The sequence below is a fragment of the Trichosurus vulpecula genome, chromosome 5 (genome assembly GCF_011100635.1).
Source record: "Trichosurus vulpecula isolate mTriVul1 chromosome 5, mTriVul1.pri, whole genome shotgun sequence".
Taxonomy (NCBI): domain Eukaryota; kingdom Metazoa; phylum Chordata; class Mammalia; order Diprotodontia; family Phalangeridae; genus Trichosurus; species Trichosurus vulpecula.
In genome coordinates, this window is record NC_050577.1 from 78,587,523 (window position 1) to 78,600,614 (window position 13,092).

The following is a 13,092-nucleotide window of genomic DNA, read 5'->3' on the forward strand; positions in this document are numbered from 1 at the left end:
CAGAAGCTGCTAGCTGGGTTGTTAAAACAGTGCTCTATCCACTGAGCCACCTAGCTACCTCCAAGGAAAATAGAGATTAAGTGACTTGTCCAAGGTCACACAGCTGGTAAGTGTCTAAGGCCAAATTGGAAAATGAGTCTTGCTGACTCTAAGCCCAACACTCTATCCACTGAGCCACCTAGCTGCCTTCATATACAGTCTCACTCTAATACCTCCCCCACACAAAAGGCCTCTTGTTGACTTGGAAAGCACCGTGTTTTCTCTGCAGTCGCAAGTTCTGTAACCCTTCCACACTGTTTTCAAGCCAGAGGTTAAACATCTACTTTTATTTTTTAGGTAATATTAGCTAACGTATAACTGAAGATTTACAAAGCATTTATCATAAATAATCTCATTTGATCTTCAGACCAACTTCTGAGGTAAGTGCTTTTATCCCAATTTTACAGATGAGAAAATAAGCTCCAAGGGCTAATCCGCCCAGGTATTCCTAATTCTGAGGAGGGGACTTCTATCCACTGTGCCAAGCTGCCACTGAGAAAGTGTGGACATGGACCTCAGATGAAAAAGGAAAACGATTTCCTGGCCAACAAGCCTCTTTTTTTTAACAGTTTTGCTGCTTGGAACAGACAAGCAAAATATAGCAGTCGTTACAATTCTAATCAGTGCTTTAGTGCAGTGGGCCTTACTTTCAGCAAGACAAAAATGTGGACCAGCTGCCCTTACACACACACACACACACACCACTGAGTTTTCCCATGGTGATTAAAATGTGTAATAAAAAAAGGAAGCATGTACATTTGTGCATGGCTTGAATTTTGGACCAACCTGCAGAGGACCAACCTGGAGGACAACAGTAAACAAATATTCCATTATCCTTAAAAAAAAAAACCTTTACTAGTCCCTACCTGGCTATCAGCTGATACTTTTCCTCCCTTTCTCTGCCGAACTTCTTGACTCCTTACCTGCCAAAACAAATGGGCTTTTATCAGTCCTCAGTCTTCTCCACCAATCTGTGACATTGGATACCGTTATCCACCCTCTCCTCCTGGACACTCTCCTCTCTAGGCTTCCATTGCACTGTTTTCCCTTGGTTTTTCTCCTACCTCTCTATTTGGTTCTTCTCAGTCTCCTTAGCTGGTTCATCATCCCTAAATGTGGAGATTCTCACAAGGTTCTGTCCTCTAGGTCTCCTGTTGTTCTACTCACCCTCTCTCTCCTAGTGACCTCTTCAGCTCCACAGGCTTAATTATGACCTCTATGCAAATGACTCACAGATCCATACATTTAGTCTCTAAACAAATCTTATCCCACATCACCAATTGCTTTTTAGATATATCAAGTTGTATGTCAAACTCAGTTGGTCTAAAACAGCTAATTATCTTTCCCTCAACAACTGCCCCACCTCCAAACTCCCTATTTGTGGATAAGACAAGACCATCCTTCCAGTCTTCCAGGATCATGACTTTTGCATCATGTGGGTAACAAAGAAAAAGCCAATTTGGCTGGATCACAGGATGTAGAAGGGGAAATAACATCCAATGAACCTAACTAATAGATTGGAACTCAGTTGTGTAGGTCTTTAAAAGCTCAACAGAGAAGTTTATATTTGATCCTAGAGGCTTGGGAGGCCATTAGAGTTGACTGAATAGGGGTGACCCGTGGTCAGATCTGCATTCAAGGAAAATCACTCTGGCAGCCAGTGTGGAGAATGAACCGAGATAGAGAGAGAGGTGAGGCTTGGGAAACCAATTAGGAAGCTGCTGCCTCAATCTAAGTAAGAGGTGATGTAAGCCTGAATTAATGAGACTAGCTAGGTGAGGAAAGAGAAGGGGCTGGATTTGAGAGATGTGGTAAAGGTAGAAATGAGGAGACTGAGAATGTGAGATGAGAGACAATGGGTAGAATAAAAATGAACACTAAGTCCTCCGCCATATGCAGAGAGAGCCCTATACTAGGAACTGAAAAAGATTGGTAATTTAGATAATAGTTCTACAGTCTAGTATTTAAAGGTAGGATGATTATGAAGAAATAAAAATAATAGCTAACATTTAAATAGTCATTTTAGGTTTGGAAAGCACTTGACTTAACATTATTTCACTCGGTCTTCACAATAACTCTATAAAGTAGATTCTATTGTTATCCCCATTTTACAGATGGGGAAACTGAGGTTCAGAGAAATTAAGTGATTTGCTCATCATCACATAGAGAGTTAAGTGTAGAGGTAAGGTTCGAACGCAGGTTTCTACTGGCTCCAAGTCCAATGTGATCTTCACTATACTATGTGCTTTATAAACTATAAAATACTCATCAAATATGACCTGCTATTATTCTCCAGTTATTCTGAAAGTTGGTGATAAATACGAAAAGCATCGCCTATACCTAAAGGGATATGATTTCCTATACTTCCAAGCCTCGTGCATGGGGCTTAATAGAGAAGCAAGATGGCTGAGCTGAAAGAGTGTTGGACTTGGATCCAGAAGACTTGAGTTTGATTCCTGGCCAACACTTTAGCCGTGTGACCAAGGATGAGACATGACCACTCTGAGTGTTAGTTTTCTCAGCTGTAAGATGAAGATAAGATACATGCTGCTCACTTCAGATGGTTGTGGTGAGGACAGCGCTTTGCAGATCTATATATGTGCACTGCTATTTGAGGCAGCGAGTCAACATTCTACCATTTCTGGAGATCATCTGAAGACTTGATGCTAGCAGCAAATTCTGGCTGAATTATGTACGTGGAAAGATCGGGCCTCTGGTGCTCATTATATATGTTTAACCATGGAAAAGTCACTTGACCTCTCAGGGACTCAGTTTCCTCCACTATAAAATTAGGGGGTGGACTAGATGATTTCCTCAGGTCCCTTTCAGCTCCAGGTCTGGGATCCCAGGAAACAAGAACAAGGCCAAGTGCATGAAGGAACTGTTTCCTGTCACTGGCTTTAGGAAAGATGGTAATATAATGGAAGAAGAAAGAATTTAGAAGGCGCAGCTGTATTTGCTTTCTGTTTCCTCAGCATCAGCATTTATGTAGCATGACCCCTGGGGCTGGGATGGGAAGAGGGCACATGTTGGGTTAGCCACAGCCTCCCAGTAGCTCTGCTCTGACAGCTCCTTAGCATAATGGGTACAAATGAAGGGCAAACACACTAATAATAATTGGATGGGCTGATTGGCTCCTTTATAGTTCTTATTGCTAAATTATTATTGCAGTTAACTTTTGTCAATATTTCAGCCTCGGTTGACTGTCACTCAATAAATAATCCTGTGCTCAGGAAGGGTCAGGCTCTCTGTTAGTCTTTGTTTTGGTGACATGCATTCATTAATAAAAAAAAAAAAGCAAGTGCTCCCAATGAAAGAGCAGCCGCAAACAGCCTTTCCCCTGAACACCTATTTTGTTTTGTTATTACAGTTTACCTGACACCAGCTGAGGAGGCTGAAGGAAAACTTTTGTGAAACTGGCTTGGAAAATGCACTTTCTCCTGTGTTGTTCTATCTTCATTGCTTCTCCAGCAGCCTCGTTTATTCTTGGGATAGCCTTTCAGACTTAACGAAGACGTTTATTGCACATCTACATGACTTCCAGAAGATGCATTCTGGGAACCCAGGATGAAAAAGAAACTTAGGAATGAAATTGAAGCCAAGAGATCTCATTTTCTGTGTAGCACCAGGGCCTACATTCATTATGACTGTTTTAGGGTAATCACTATTAAACCCACAGCTTGAATCTACATCATATGGGTGACTCTCCTGATAGACCATGCCAGACACATAAATCTAATAGGAATGGCATTTAATTAAGATGCAAAAAACATAAATAACACAAAAAGGGAAGTAAGTAGTAAAATATTATCTACATCCATACATAAAGGGATGTGATCTCCTATACCTCCAGGGCAGTCATACTCTAATTCTGCTTTCTCTCTTCCTCACCCTCTCACACTGCCCCACCCCCCACTTCAGACTCTCTCCTCAGCATAATGGAAGAACATAGCTTCATACCTTTGGTGGTATATACTTGATGTATGATAATATCAGACTCTTAAAGCACCATTCCTGGGATTCACTAGGGGCAAAACTGGAATGGCTGATACATAGCAGCAGTCTAGCCAAGGCTATAACCTTGTGCCTTGACTCTACAATCATCCCAAATGCCACAATGGCCGTTCTTCTTTATGTAGTCTCCTTCTCTTCCTTGCCAGCCACAATCTTACAGTGTATATATCTCCTCCACTTACCCCTGCAGCTCTTGAACCCTCTTCTCTAAACCTCTCATCTAGTAGTCTGCTTTCCACCAACCTCTCTACATGTTTAGCTGACTCTATCCCTTCCCTCCTTCCGTAGGCAATTGCATCCTCAGTCACTCCCTCCCCCTGCCAAATCTTCAATCTCTCCCTATGTATTGGTTCCTTTGATATTGCCTCCAAATATGTCTGAGTGCCTCCCTTTCTTAAAACACATTCACTAGATCCTACCATCCCCTTAAGTTATTGTTCTACCTCTCTCTTCGCTTTGTCAGTCAACCCCCTTGAAAAAATTATCTACACTCGCTGACTCCACTTCCTTTCCTCTCACTTATGCCTCAGCCCTTTGCAAACTGGCTTCTGATGACATCACTCAACTACAACTACTCCAAAAGTTACCAGTGATATGTTAATTGCCAAATCTAATTTTTAAAAATCAGTTCTCATTCATCTTAACCTATCTGCTGCATTTGACACTATTACCTGACTTCTTTTCCTTTCTACTTTCTTCTCTTGGTTTTTGTGACACTGTTCTTCCCTGGTTAATTTCCTACTTGTTGAACTGATTCTTCTCATTCTCCTTAGTTAGCTCATCATTCATATCATGCCCACAAAGGTGGGTATTCCCCAAGGTTCTATCCTCTTCACTTTTCTTGCTACCCTTTCTCTCCTGGTAATCTCGTCAGCTCCCCTGGGTTTAATGATCATTTCTATGCTGATTAATTATAGATCTATATATTCAATCTCATTCTCTCTTCTGGGCTTCACAATCGCACACTACCAATTGCCTATTGGACATGGCAAATTGGATGTCCTGGAGACATCTCAAATTCAAATGATCTAAAACTGAAGGAATTCTCTTTCTCCTAAATGATTTGTTCTGTGAGGTTTGGATTCAGACAAAGGGCCACACTTGAGGACCTAGCCCTCTAGGCTAGATGTAGCCTTGAGGCTACATCTTCCCCACCCCCATACCTAAACCCTTTCTTCTTTCCTCTTCAGATCTCTCTTTTCCTGTTGGAGGCTTCACCATCCTTCTAGTCTCCCAGGTTGTCTTGGCCACATCCTCGATGTCTCATTCTCCCTCATCTCACATTATCTAATCAGTTGATAAATTTCATGCCCCTTCTTCTATCTAGCCCCTTCTTCTCTTCCCTCACATAGCCAGCTACCAGGCCTTCACCACCTCTTGCCTAGATCAGTGCAACAGCCTTCTAAATGGTCTCCCAGGCCTCAAGTCTCTCTCCCTTTCAGTCCATCCTCCACATCCTGCTGCCAAAGTGATTTTCCTTAAATGTAGAAAACCTGTTACAGAAGCTCTTGATCACCTAGATGATAAAACATAAACTCATCCAGTTGGCATTTCAAGCTTCTCAAAATCGGGCCCAAGGCTATCTTTTCAATTGCGCTGAACATTATTCTCTTTTAAGTACATTTTTTTCCAGCCAAACTGGCAACTTGCTGCTCCACAAACACTAAATTCCATCTCCCACCACTATAGCTTCGCATAGGCTTTGCCCAGGACTAGAAGGTACTTCCTTCTCACCTCTGCTTCCTAGAATCCCTAATTTCTAGTATCAGCTCAGGTACCCACTCCTACATCAGGCTTATGCTAATATCCTCTCTACCTCCATTATTATTAACTTTCCTTCTCCCTAAAAAAACCCTTTGTTTTATATGTTTTTATAACTTATTTCCATGTTGTTTTCTCTCAATTGATGCATGCATGTGGAAAGAGCATTGGACTTAGAACCAAAGGACCTCAATCTCTTCTGTCACTTACTACCTATGTGACTTTAGCCAAGTCTGGGTCTCAGTTTCCTGTTTTAGAAGATGAGAATATGCGACTAGATGGCACCTGGCTCTAACTGAATAATGATCCCTGAGGGTTGGGTCTGTTTGGGTTTTGTCTGGGTAGTCTTAGTTCCTAGAGCAATGCCGGCCACTTAGAGGGCCCTTAACAAATGAATAAACGAATCTGTTCAGGAAGACTGTGACTTGGACAGCACGGGCATTATTATGTTCATTTTGCATACAGAATCAGCACACCATTGGGGTAGAAGTGGGAAGGGTCTGATGCAATAGGCCCTTTAATATCCCTGAAAGAACAGCACTTGCCGATTCTTCTAGTGGCTTCTAGTAGTACAGGTTGTCATCTGAAATTTACCTGTGGATTGGCTTCTGATTCTTATAAATCACCTCCAGGGAAATGAGAGGAAAAAGTAAACCAAACAACAAATGAGAAAGATACTCAGAAAAAAAATGTTTTAATCTATTTACATCTGGAAGATAAAATAACTAACACAGGAGGAGGTTGCATTGCTTTTTGAATCCTGGCTCAGAAACTTACTAGCTGTGTAATGTTAAAATAGTCACAAACCTCCCAAGCCTCAGTCTCCCCATCTATAAAATAGGGATTATAATACTTGCACCAATTGCCTCACAGGGTTGTTGTGAGTCAAGTTCTTTATGTAATAGGGCTCAGCCAGCCTGGAGCGAGAGGGAGGCAGGAGCAGATATTCTCCTCAGGATTTCAGTCCAAGAGACAACATGGAAACATGAAACCTGTTACCAGCCTTGTGTGGCTGAGGGGCTGATACTGGGTGATTATGAAAAGGCTTTTGATTGACTCAGACATGGAAGAACCGAAGACTCGGAAGCAACTGAGTAAAACTGAGCTGGTATGCAAAAGTCTCTTGGTGGCATAGGGTGAGGAAGCATACTTTGAGTTGATCCCAGCCTGCCATGTGGGGAAGGGGAAGGTGTCTGATTTTGTTCTGTATGTGGCACCCGGGTGGTTAGGCAAAATTTCAAATAGCTGACGTTTATGTAGATAGACTTTAGAGGTGCGCAGAAGCCAGCTGTACCAAGCTCCCATCGTTAAAATTTCAGTGTCAGCATTTACACCTCACAATCCGGCAAAGTACAAATTGGGGCTTGATTTATTTCTTGGTTGCTGTCTAGACTTAAGAAAGTGATGGAGAAAATATTAATAATTCAGATTAAGCTTAAAAATGTTTTGTTCTTACTTTTAAAGACCCTGCTGTTAAACATTTACAAGCATACACCTGGTTTAAGATAATAATAAATATTATTAAATAAATAAATAATAAAAGACCTAACATTTATGTAGCACTTTAAAAATAGTATTTTTTTTTTGATCTTCACAACAAGCCTGTGAGGTAGGCATTATTATTATCCCCACTTTTACAGATAAAGAAACTGAGACCCAGGGAAGTTAAATGATTCAGCCAAGGTTGCACAGGAAATAAGTGGTAGAACCAGAGCACTTTCCTCATAACAACCCTGGGAAGTTGGTGGTAGAGGGATCATGATTTCCATGACCCAGATGGTAAATCTGGTGGTCAGAGAAGGCATGTAGCAGGGACAGAACCAGGATTAGAACCCAGGTCTTCAGATCCTTAGTAGAGTGTGCTTTCCACCCCATCTGTAGAGCCTTTTCAATTTTTTTCCCCTTCTGTCCCCCGCTTCCTTTTCCATCCTCTTTCTTTATCCTCACCTTTGGGAGCCCAGGTGAGCTCCTACTGCCTGGTGGTTGTGCAGGATAAGCTTATGGTTGTGCACCATAAGCAAGGGGCTCAAGCTCCACATCTTGTCTCTTCCCTCCTGTCACCCTATAAAAAATATACTTGCCCTGAGGCCAATTCCTACTTTCTAAATTAACAGTTAGCTCAAATCTGGAAAATTAATCCATTGTAATGTTAATGGATGTTAATAGCCTGATGTGTTACCCCTTGTTATAACTGATTTATTCCTCAACCAGTATCTTCTGAAAGCACAGTGGCTCATCCTTAAAAGAGGGAATCTGAATGAATGAACAATGGATAAGCATTTATTAAACACTTACTATGAACAAGGCAATATGCTGAGCTCTGATTATAACCAAAAAAAAAGCAAGACAGTCTCTGGTCTTGAGGAGTTTACATTCCAATGAAGAAGACAAACACATCTAAGAGGGGTCAGCTCCAAGTCTTATGGAAATTTGCATGGTCTTTAGCATGTAGCAGCAAAGTGGATGGTAATGCAACTTTAGTGTCATTTCTATTGATAAAATCAATGATGAGCCATTTTAGTGCAAAGGACTTTGATGTCTAGAACTGAGTATTCAGTAGCTATGGCTGCTACACCTGCAGAAACAGCGGCCAGACCCCATCTTCCCAGAGGTTGCTTCCTAGGATAAAGGCAGCAGGAGTTGCCCAAAGCAGGGCCAGTAGTCTGACAGGCACTGCTTTTACTAAGGCTCTTGGATTTCAAGTCCTGAGCTACCCCCATCAGAGTCTGAGGCGGGGTGGTGCTTGAAGGCACATACCACCTCCTTGTCTCTCCCTCAGAAGACTTCAGCCCTGCTTCTTCCTGTCTGACCTTAGGGCAAGTCACAATGAAATGTTTAGGCAACATGGCATCTAATGCTATTCTAATAATGTTATATGACCTCAGATCACAGAACCTCATACTGTCAGATGAATAAAAACTGCAAGTGATTTTAAATAAATGGAAAAACCATGCAGTAGAAATAAGTGGAGTGTAGTATACTACTGTGGCTTTAGGACATTATTAAGGACATGGGTGACTAGAAAATGAGGTTGGCCAGCCATGTAGCAAGAATGAGGAAGAACAGTTGGAAAGCCTGATCATTGCACTAATATAGAGCAGAGGAAGGCACCTTTGATGGATTCTCATTGGAAGATTATGGAAGGAGAACCATATAAGATAGGAAAGCATGGATGATGTGAAATGTACACTAGCAAAGGAGATAACCTTGTGGATGAGATCACTGAGCTGTCCAAGCATGGAATCATGACAGGTCAGTTGGAGAGATCAGAGCCAGTCATAACTATCTGAAACTGTACTTGGGCCAAGTTTAGTTGAGGTGGAGGTTGGAATTGAGAGAAGAATGTTGTTACTCAAGGACAGTCCTTTGAGGAAGGGCATGAAGGCAGCACAGACAATAGTCTATTCATAGGTAGAGTCTTATGGGAAGGGACAGTCCATCCCCTAGAATCCTACAAAGGATAAATGTACCTATGAACTATTGAAGGACTTTAGTTCTTTAAGGGAGAAAGCATACAAGTAAGCATGACTTCTGGGAGAAGAGATGCTTTTATCTTCCTCCCTCATCTCCCCAAAAATGCATTGCCCATATGCTAGGTACAACTCCAGAAGGAATATTTTGCTGTAGCATCATAAGATCATTGAAGGGACCTTAGAAGCCATCTAATCTAACACCTTTATTTTACAGGTCAGGCATCTAAAGACCAGAAACTTTTCTGATGTCACACAAGTAGTAACTGTCAGATAGGTGATTTGAACTCAGGTCTTCCTGACTCCAAGTCTAGCTATTCTATGGTACCTTATGTTAAGACAGACTAGAAAGTCGCAGTTAAGTCACCCCTCCTTCAGTACTGACATAGAGGACTGATCCAATAGATTAAAAGTTAATACTAAAGACACACAATATCTATGTGACATTGGCTACTTATTTTCACCTCTTAGGCCTGCTGTAGAATGATGAGGTGAGATTCTTAGATCTCTGAGGTCTAAAACATTCAATAATTCCAATAGCCAAGGGAGAAGAAATCAGGCCAATCAATTTATAAATTTTGCAAAGCTAGGCCATGGTTCCCAATAGCCTTGTCTTAACTGTTATATACTGTGAGACTGTATGGCATCGTGGGCCATCCTTGACATCAGGAAGACCTGGGTTAAAATCCACCTCTGATAGACACTGACTATGTGGTCATGAGAAAATTGCTCACCCTCTCACTTCCCCAGCAGCTCTCTAAGACTGTAAATGACTTATGAATTGCTTACTTCCCTTAAAGGGACAAAAGGATCCATCATAGCATATAGATATCTAAAAGACAAAAAGGTCCCTATCTCTTTGTACTTAGAGACACACATGGGGACACTTCATTAAGTCCCATTCAAGAAAAGGCATCCATTTATCATGCAAGTTAAAGAATACATCATTGAAGTGACAGCAGATTAAGGCCATTAAGAAGAAAATTTACTTAAATAAACAGTGAACTCCTGCCCTGTGGTTACGATGAAATTGTCAGTAATAACTAAGCAAAAACAACAAACTCAAAGGAGAAGGCTAATAACCATCTAACCCACAGTAGCCTGCAGGTAATGACCTAACTAAAATACAGAACAGCTGCAGCTGCCTTAATAAACAGACTCACCAGAGCACTGGCATGCACATGCGAGTTCAAACGGCCAGTTAAAGATAAATATGGTTCAGGAGTTAATTGTCCATAATCATTATTTTTAAAACCTTTTGTCAAATACCTGTGGCAGGTGTGGTACAGAGGAAGGGACACTGGAGGAGGAGGTAGGAGAAATAACTTCTAGGATCTCTCTTCTAACCAAGAGGCCCTTGGAAAAATCACTTAACCTTGGTGGGCCTTGATTACTTTATCTATGAAATGCGTAGGTGGTACAATGGATGGAGTGCTAGACCTGCAGTCAGGAAAATTCATTTTCATGAATTCAAATGTGGCCTCAGACACTTTCTGTGTGACCCTGGGCAAATCACTTAGCTCTATTTGCCTCAGTTTCCTCATCTGTAAAAATGATCTGGAGAAGGAAATGGCAAACCATTCTAGTATCTTTGCCAAGAAAACCCCAAATGGGGTTGCAAAGAGTTGGACACAAATGAACGACAACAGGAAATGTCAATAATTGCCTGTCTGAAGACAAGGGGACAGCTGGCCCAAATGATCATTTAAGGACCCTTCCAGTTATATAGGGTCTAAAATTCTATAATGCCATACAGTCAAAATTATGTTTTAATTGCAAATATTTAAAATTATTTTTGTTTCAAAAAATATGAATTGAAAAAGTGTGAAAGTTTCTGCACATCACAACCAAAATTCAATCCAATAAAATAACATACTAAGAACAATATGAAAATATTTCATAGGAAACCACTGGTAAAAAGATAGCCATATCACAGGCTATCTATGACTTAGGTCCTAGAGAGTTTCCTGAAGCTCATCAAGGGTGTCTGCTAGTCCAGGGTCACAGAGCTAACAAGTATCAAAGGCCAGACCTGAATGTAGGTCCTTCTGACTCTGAGCCCAGAGCATTCCAGCCTTCCTTCCACATACTCTACAATCCAACCAAACTGGACTGCTTGCTTTCCCTCTTAGACAATAGTCCATCTCCCCTCTCCATGCTTTTGAGTAGGCTGTGCTCCAGAGTGAGAATGCCTTGCTCCTGCCTTAGAAGAATGTCTGGTTTACTGCTAAACTCAGCCGAAGTATAATCATGAGCATAAGATATTTCCCAATCTCCCAATCTGCTGTTGCCTCCCCAAATTAGCTTGTATTTACTTTGTACCTTTTTGTATTTATTTACAGGTGCATTATTATTTCCTCATATAGATTATCAGTTCCTTGAGGAGAGAGACTACTTTGTTATCCCCAACACCGTGCACGTAGAGTGTACTTAATTAATTCTTGTTGGTTGATTAATATACTGCCTCTCCAGGATTAATACATAACATAATATTAAATAACAAAACAATGAACAAGTAAACAGTAACTTAGAGAAATAGTGAAATGCTATTGCTTTCCACATATTTCAGTTTCCAAATGAGTAAACTGAGGCACAGAGCTGTTCAGTGAGTAACAGAGGCTTAATCCCAAGATTTCTCCCATAGGGTGCAGCATCCTTTCCCTTTCACAGATGTAAGTCATAATTCCCCTGACCCCAAAAAGATCTGTTATAAAGCTATTTAAATAATTTTAGATCATGGATATAGAACTAGGAGAGGTGTCGGAGGTCATCTAGTCTAGCACTCTCGTTTTACAGATGAGGAAACTAAGATTCAGAGAAGCTAATGACTTACCTGAGGTCACACACGTGCCAGAATCAAGACTGGAATCCATGCCCTTTGACACCAGAGCCAGGAGCCTTTCCACTGAGCAATACTCCTTCCTTTCTAGATCTATAGTATTCTGTAGACCAGGGGTTTTTAACCTTTCTGCATCACGACCCCCTTTGGCTGTCTGATGAAACCTATATTTATTGACTGACTGACTGACCGACTAGAGACCTCTACCCCTATTGCTGCCTACATTTATAATTGGAAGAAATATTAATTTTTAGTCCTTGGCTATGGAAAATAAGGATGTAATTATTTTCCATCAGAGTACACAGATCCCCTAAATTCTACTCATAAACCTCCAGGTATAGACAGAGCATCTGGATTTAAAAATTCCTAACCCTCAAGTCTCTCTCTGCCCCCCCCTTTTCTTGGGCTCAGTATTGTGCTATTTCGTATCTTAATGAATATCTAATGCTTTCTATGGCTAGTTTAACTTATGCCCATAACTTAAGCCTTTGGTTGTGGTTTACTTATACCTGAAAGAAACTAGAGTTTTCTGCTGACAAAAAAAAAAAAGGTCACCTAGATGGTACAATGCTAGGGCCTAGAGTCAGGAAGACCTGAGTTCAAATCCAGCCTCAGACACGTAATACTTGTGTGATCCTAGAGAAGTCACTTAACCTTCAAAAAAATTTTTTGTATTTATCCAAATTTCTGACATCCCATAGACACTGCTTTTGTGACACTTAGTAAATTATTTCGCTTGCCTGGGTTTACCTTTCTTTCCACGTCTAGGTCACCTTCAAAGAATGTGGTTCTAATGCTACAAAAAAAGCCAAATTGTCTCAGCGAGTGGCTTAGTAAGTTACACTTACGCTTTGGACAGTTTCATTAATTCAATCCATCAACACCTCAAAGACCCTTCAGAGAGATTCCTTCCCTAGGTATCAAATAACCTGTAGTTCATCTACATCTCACTGTTACTCATTTTTATAA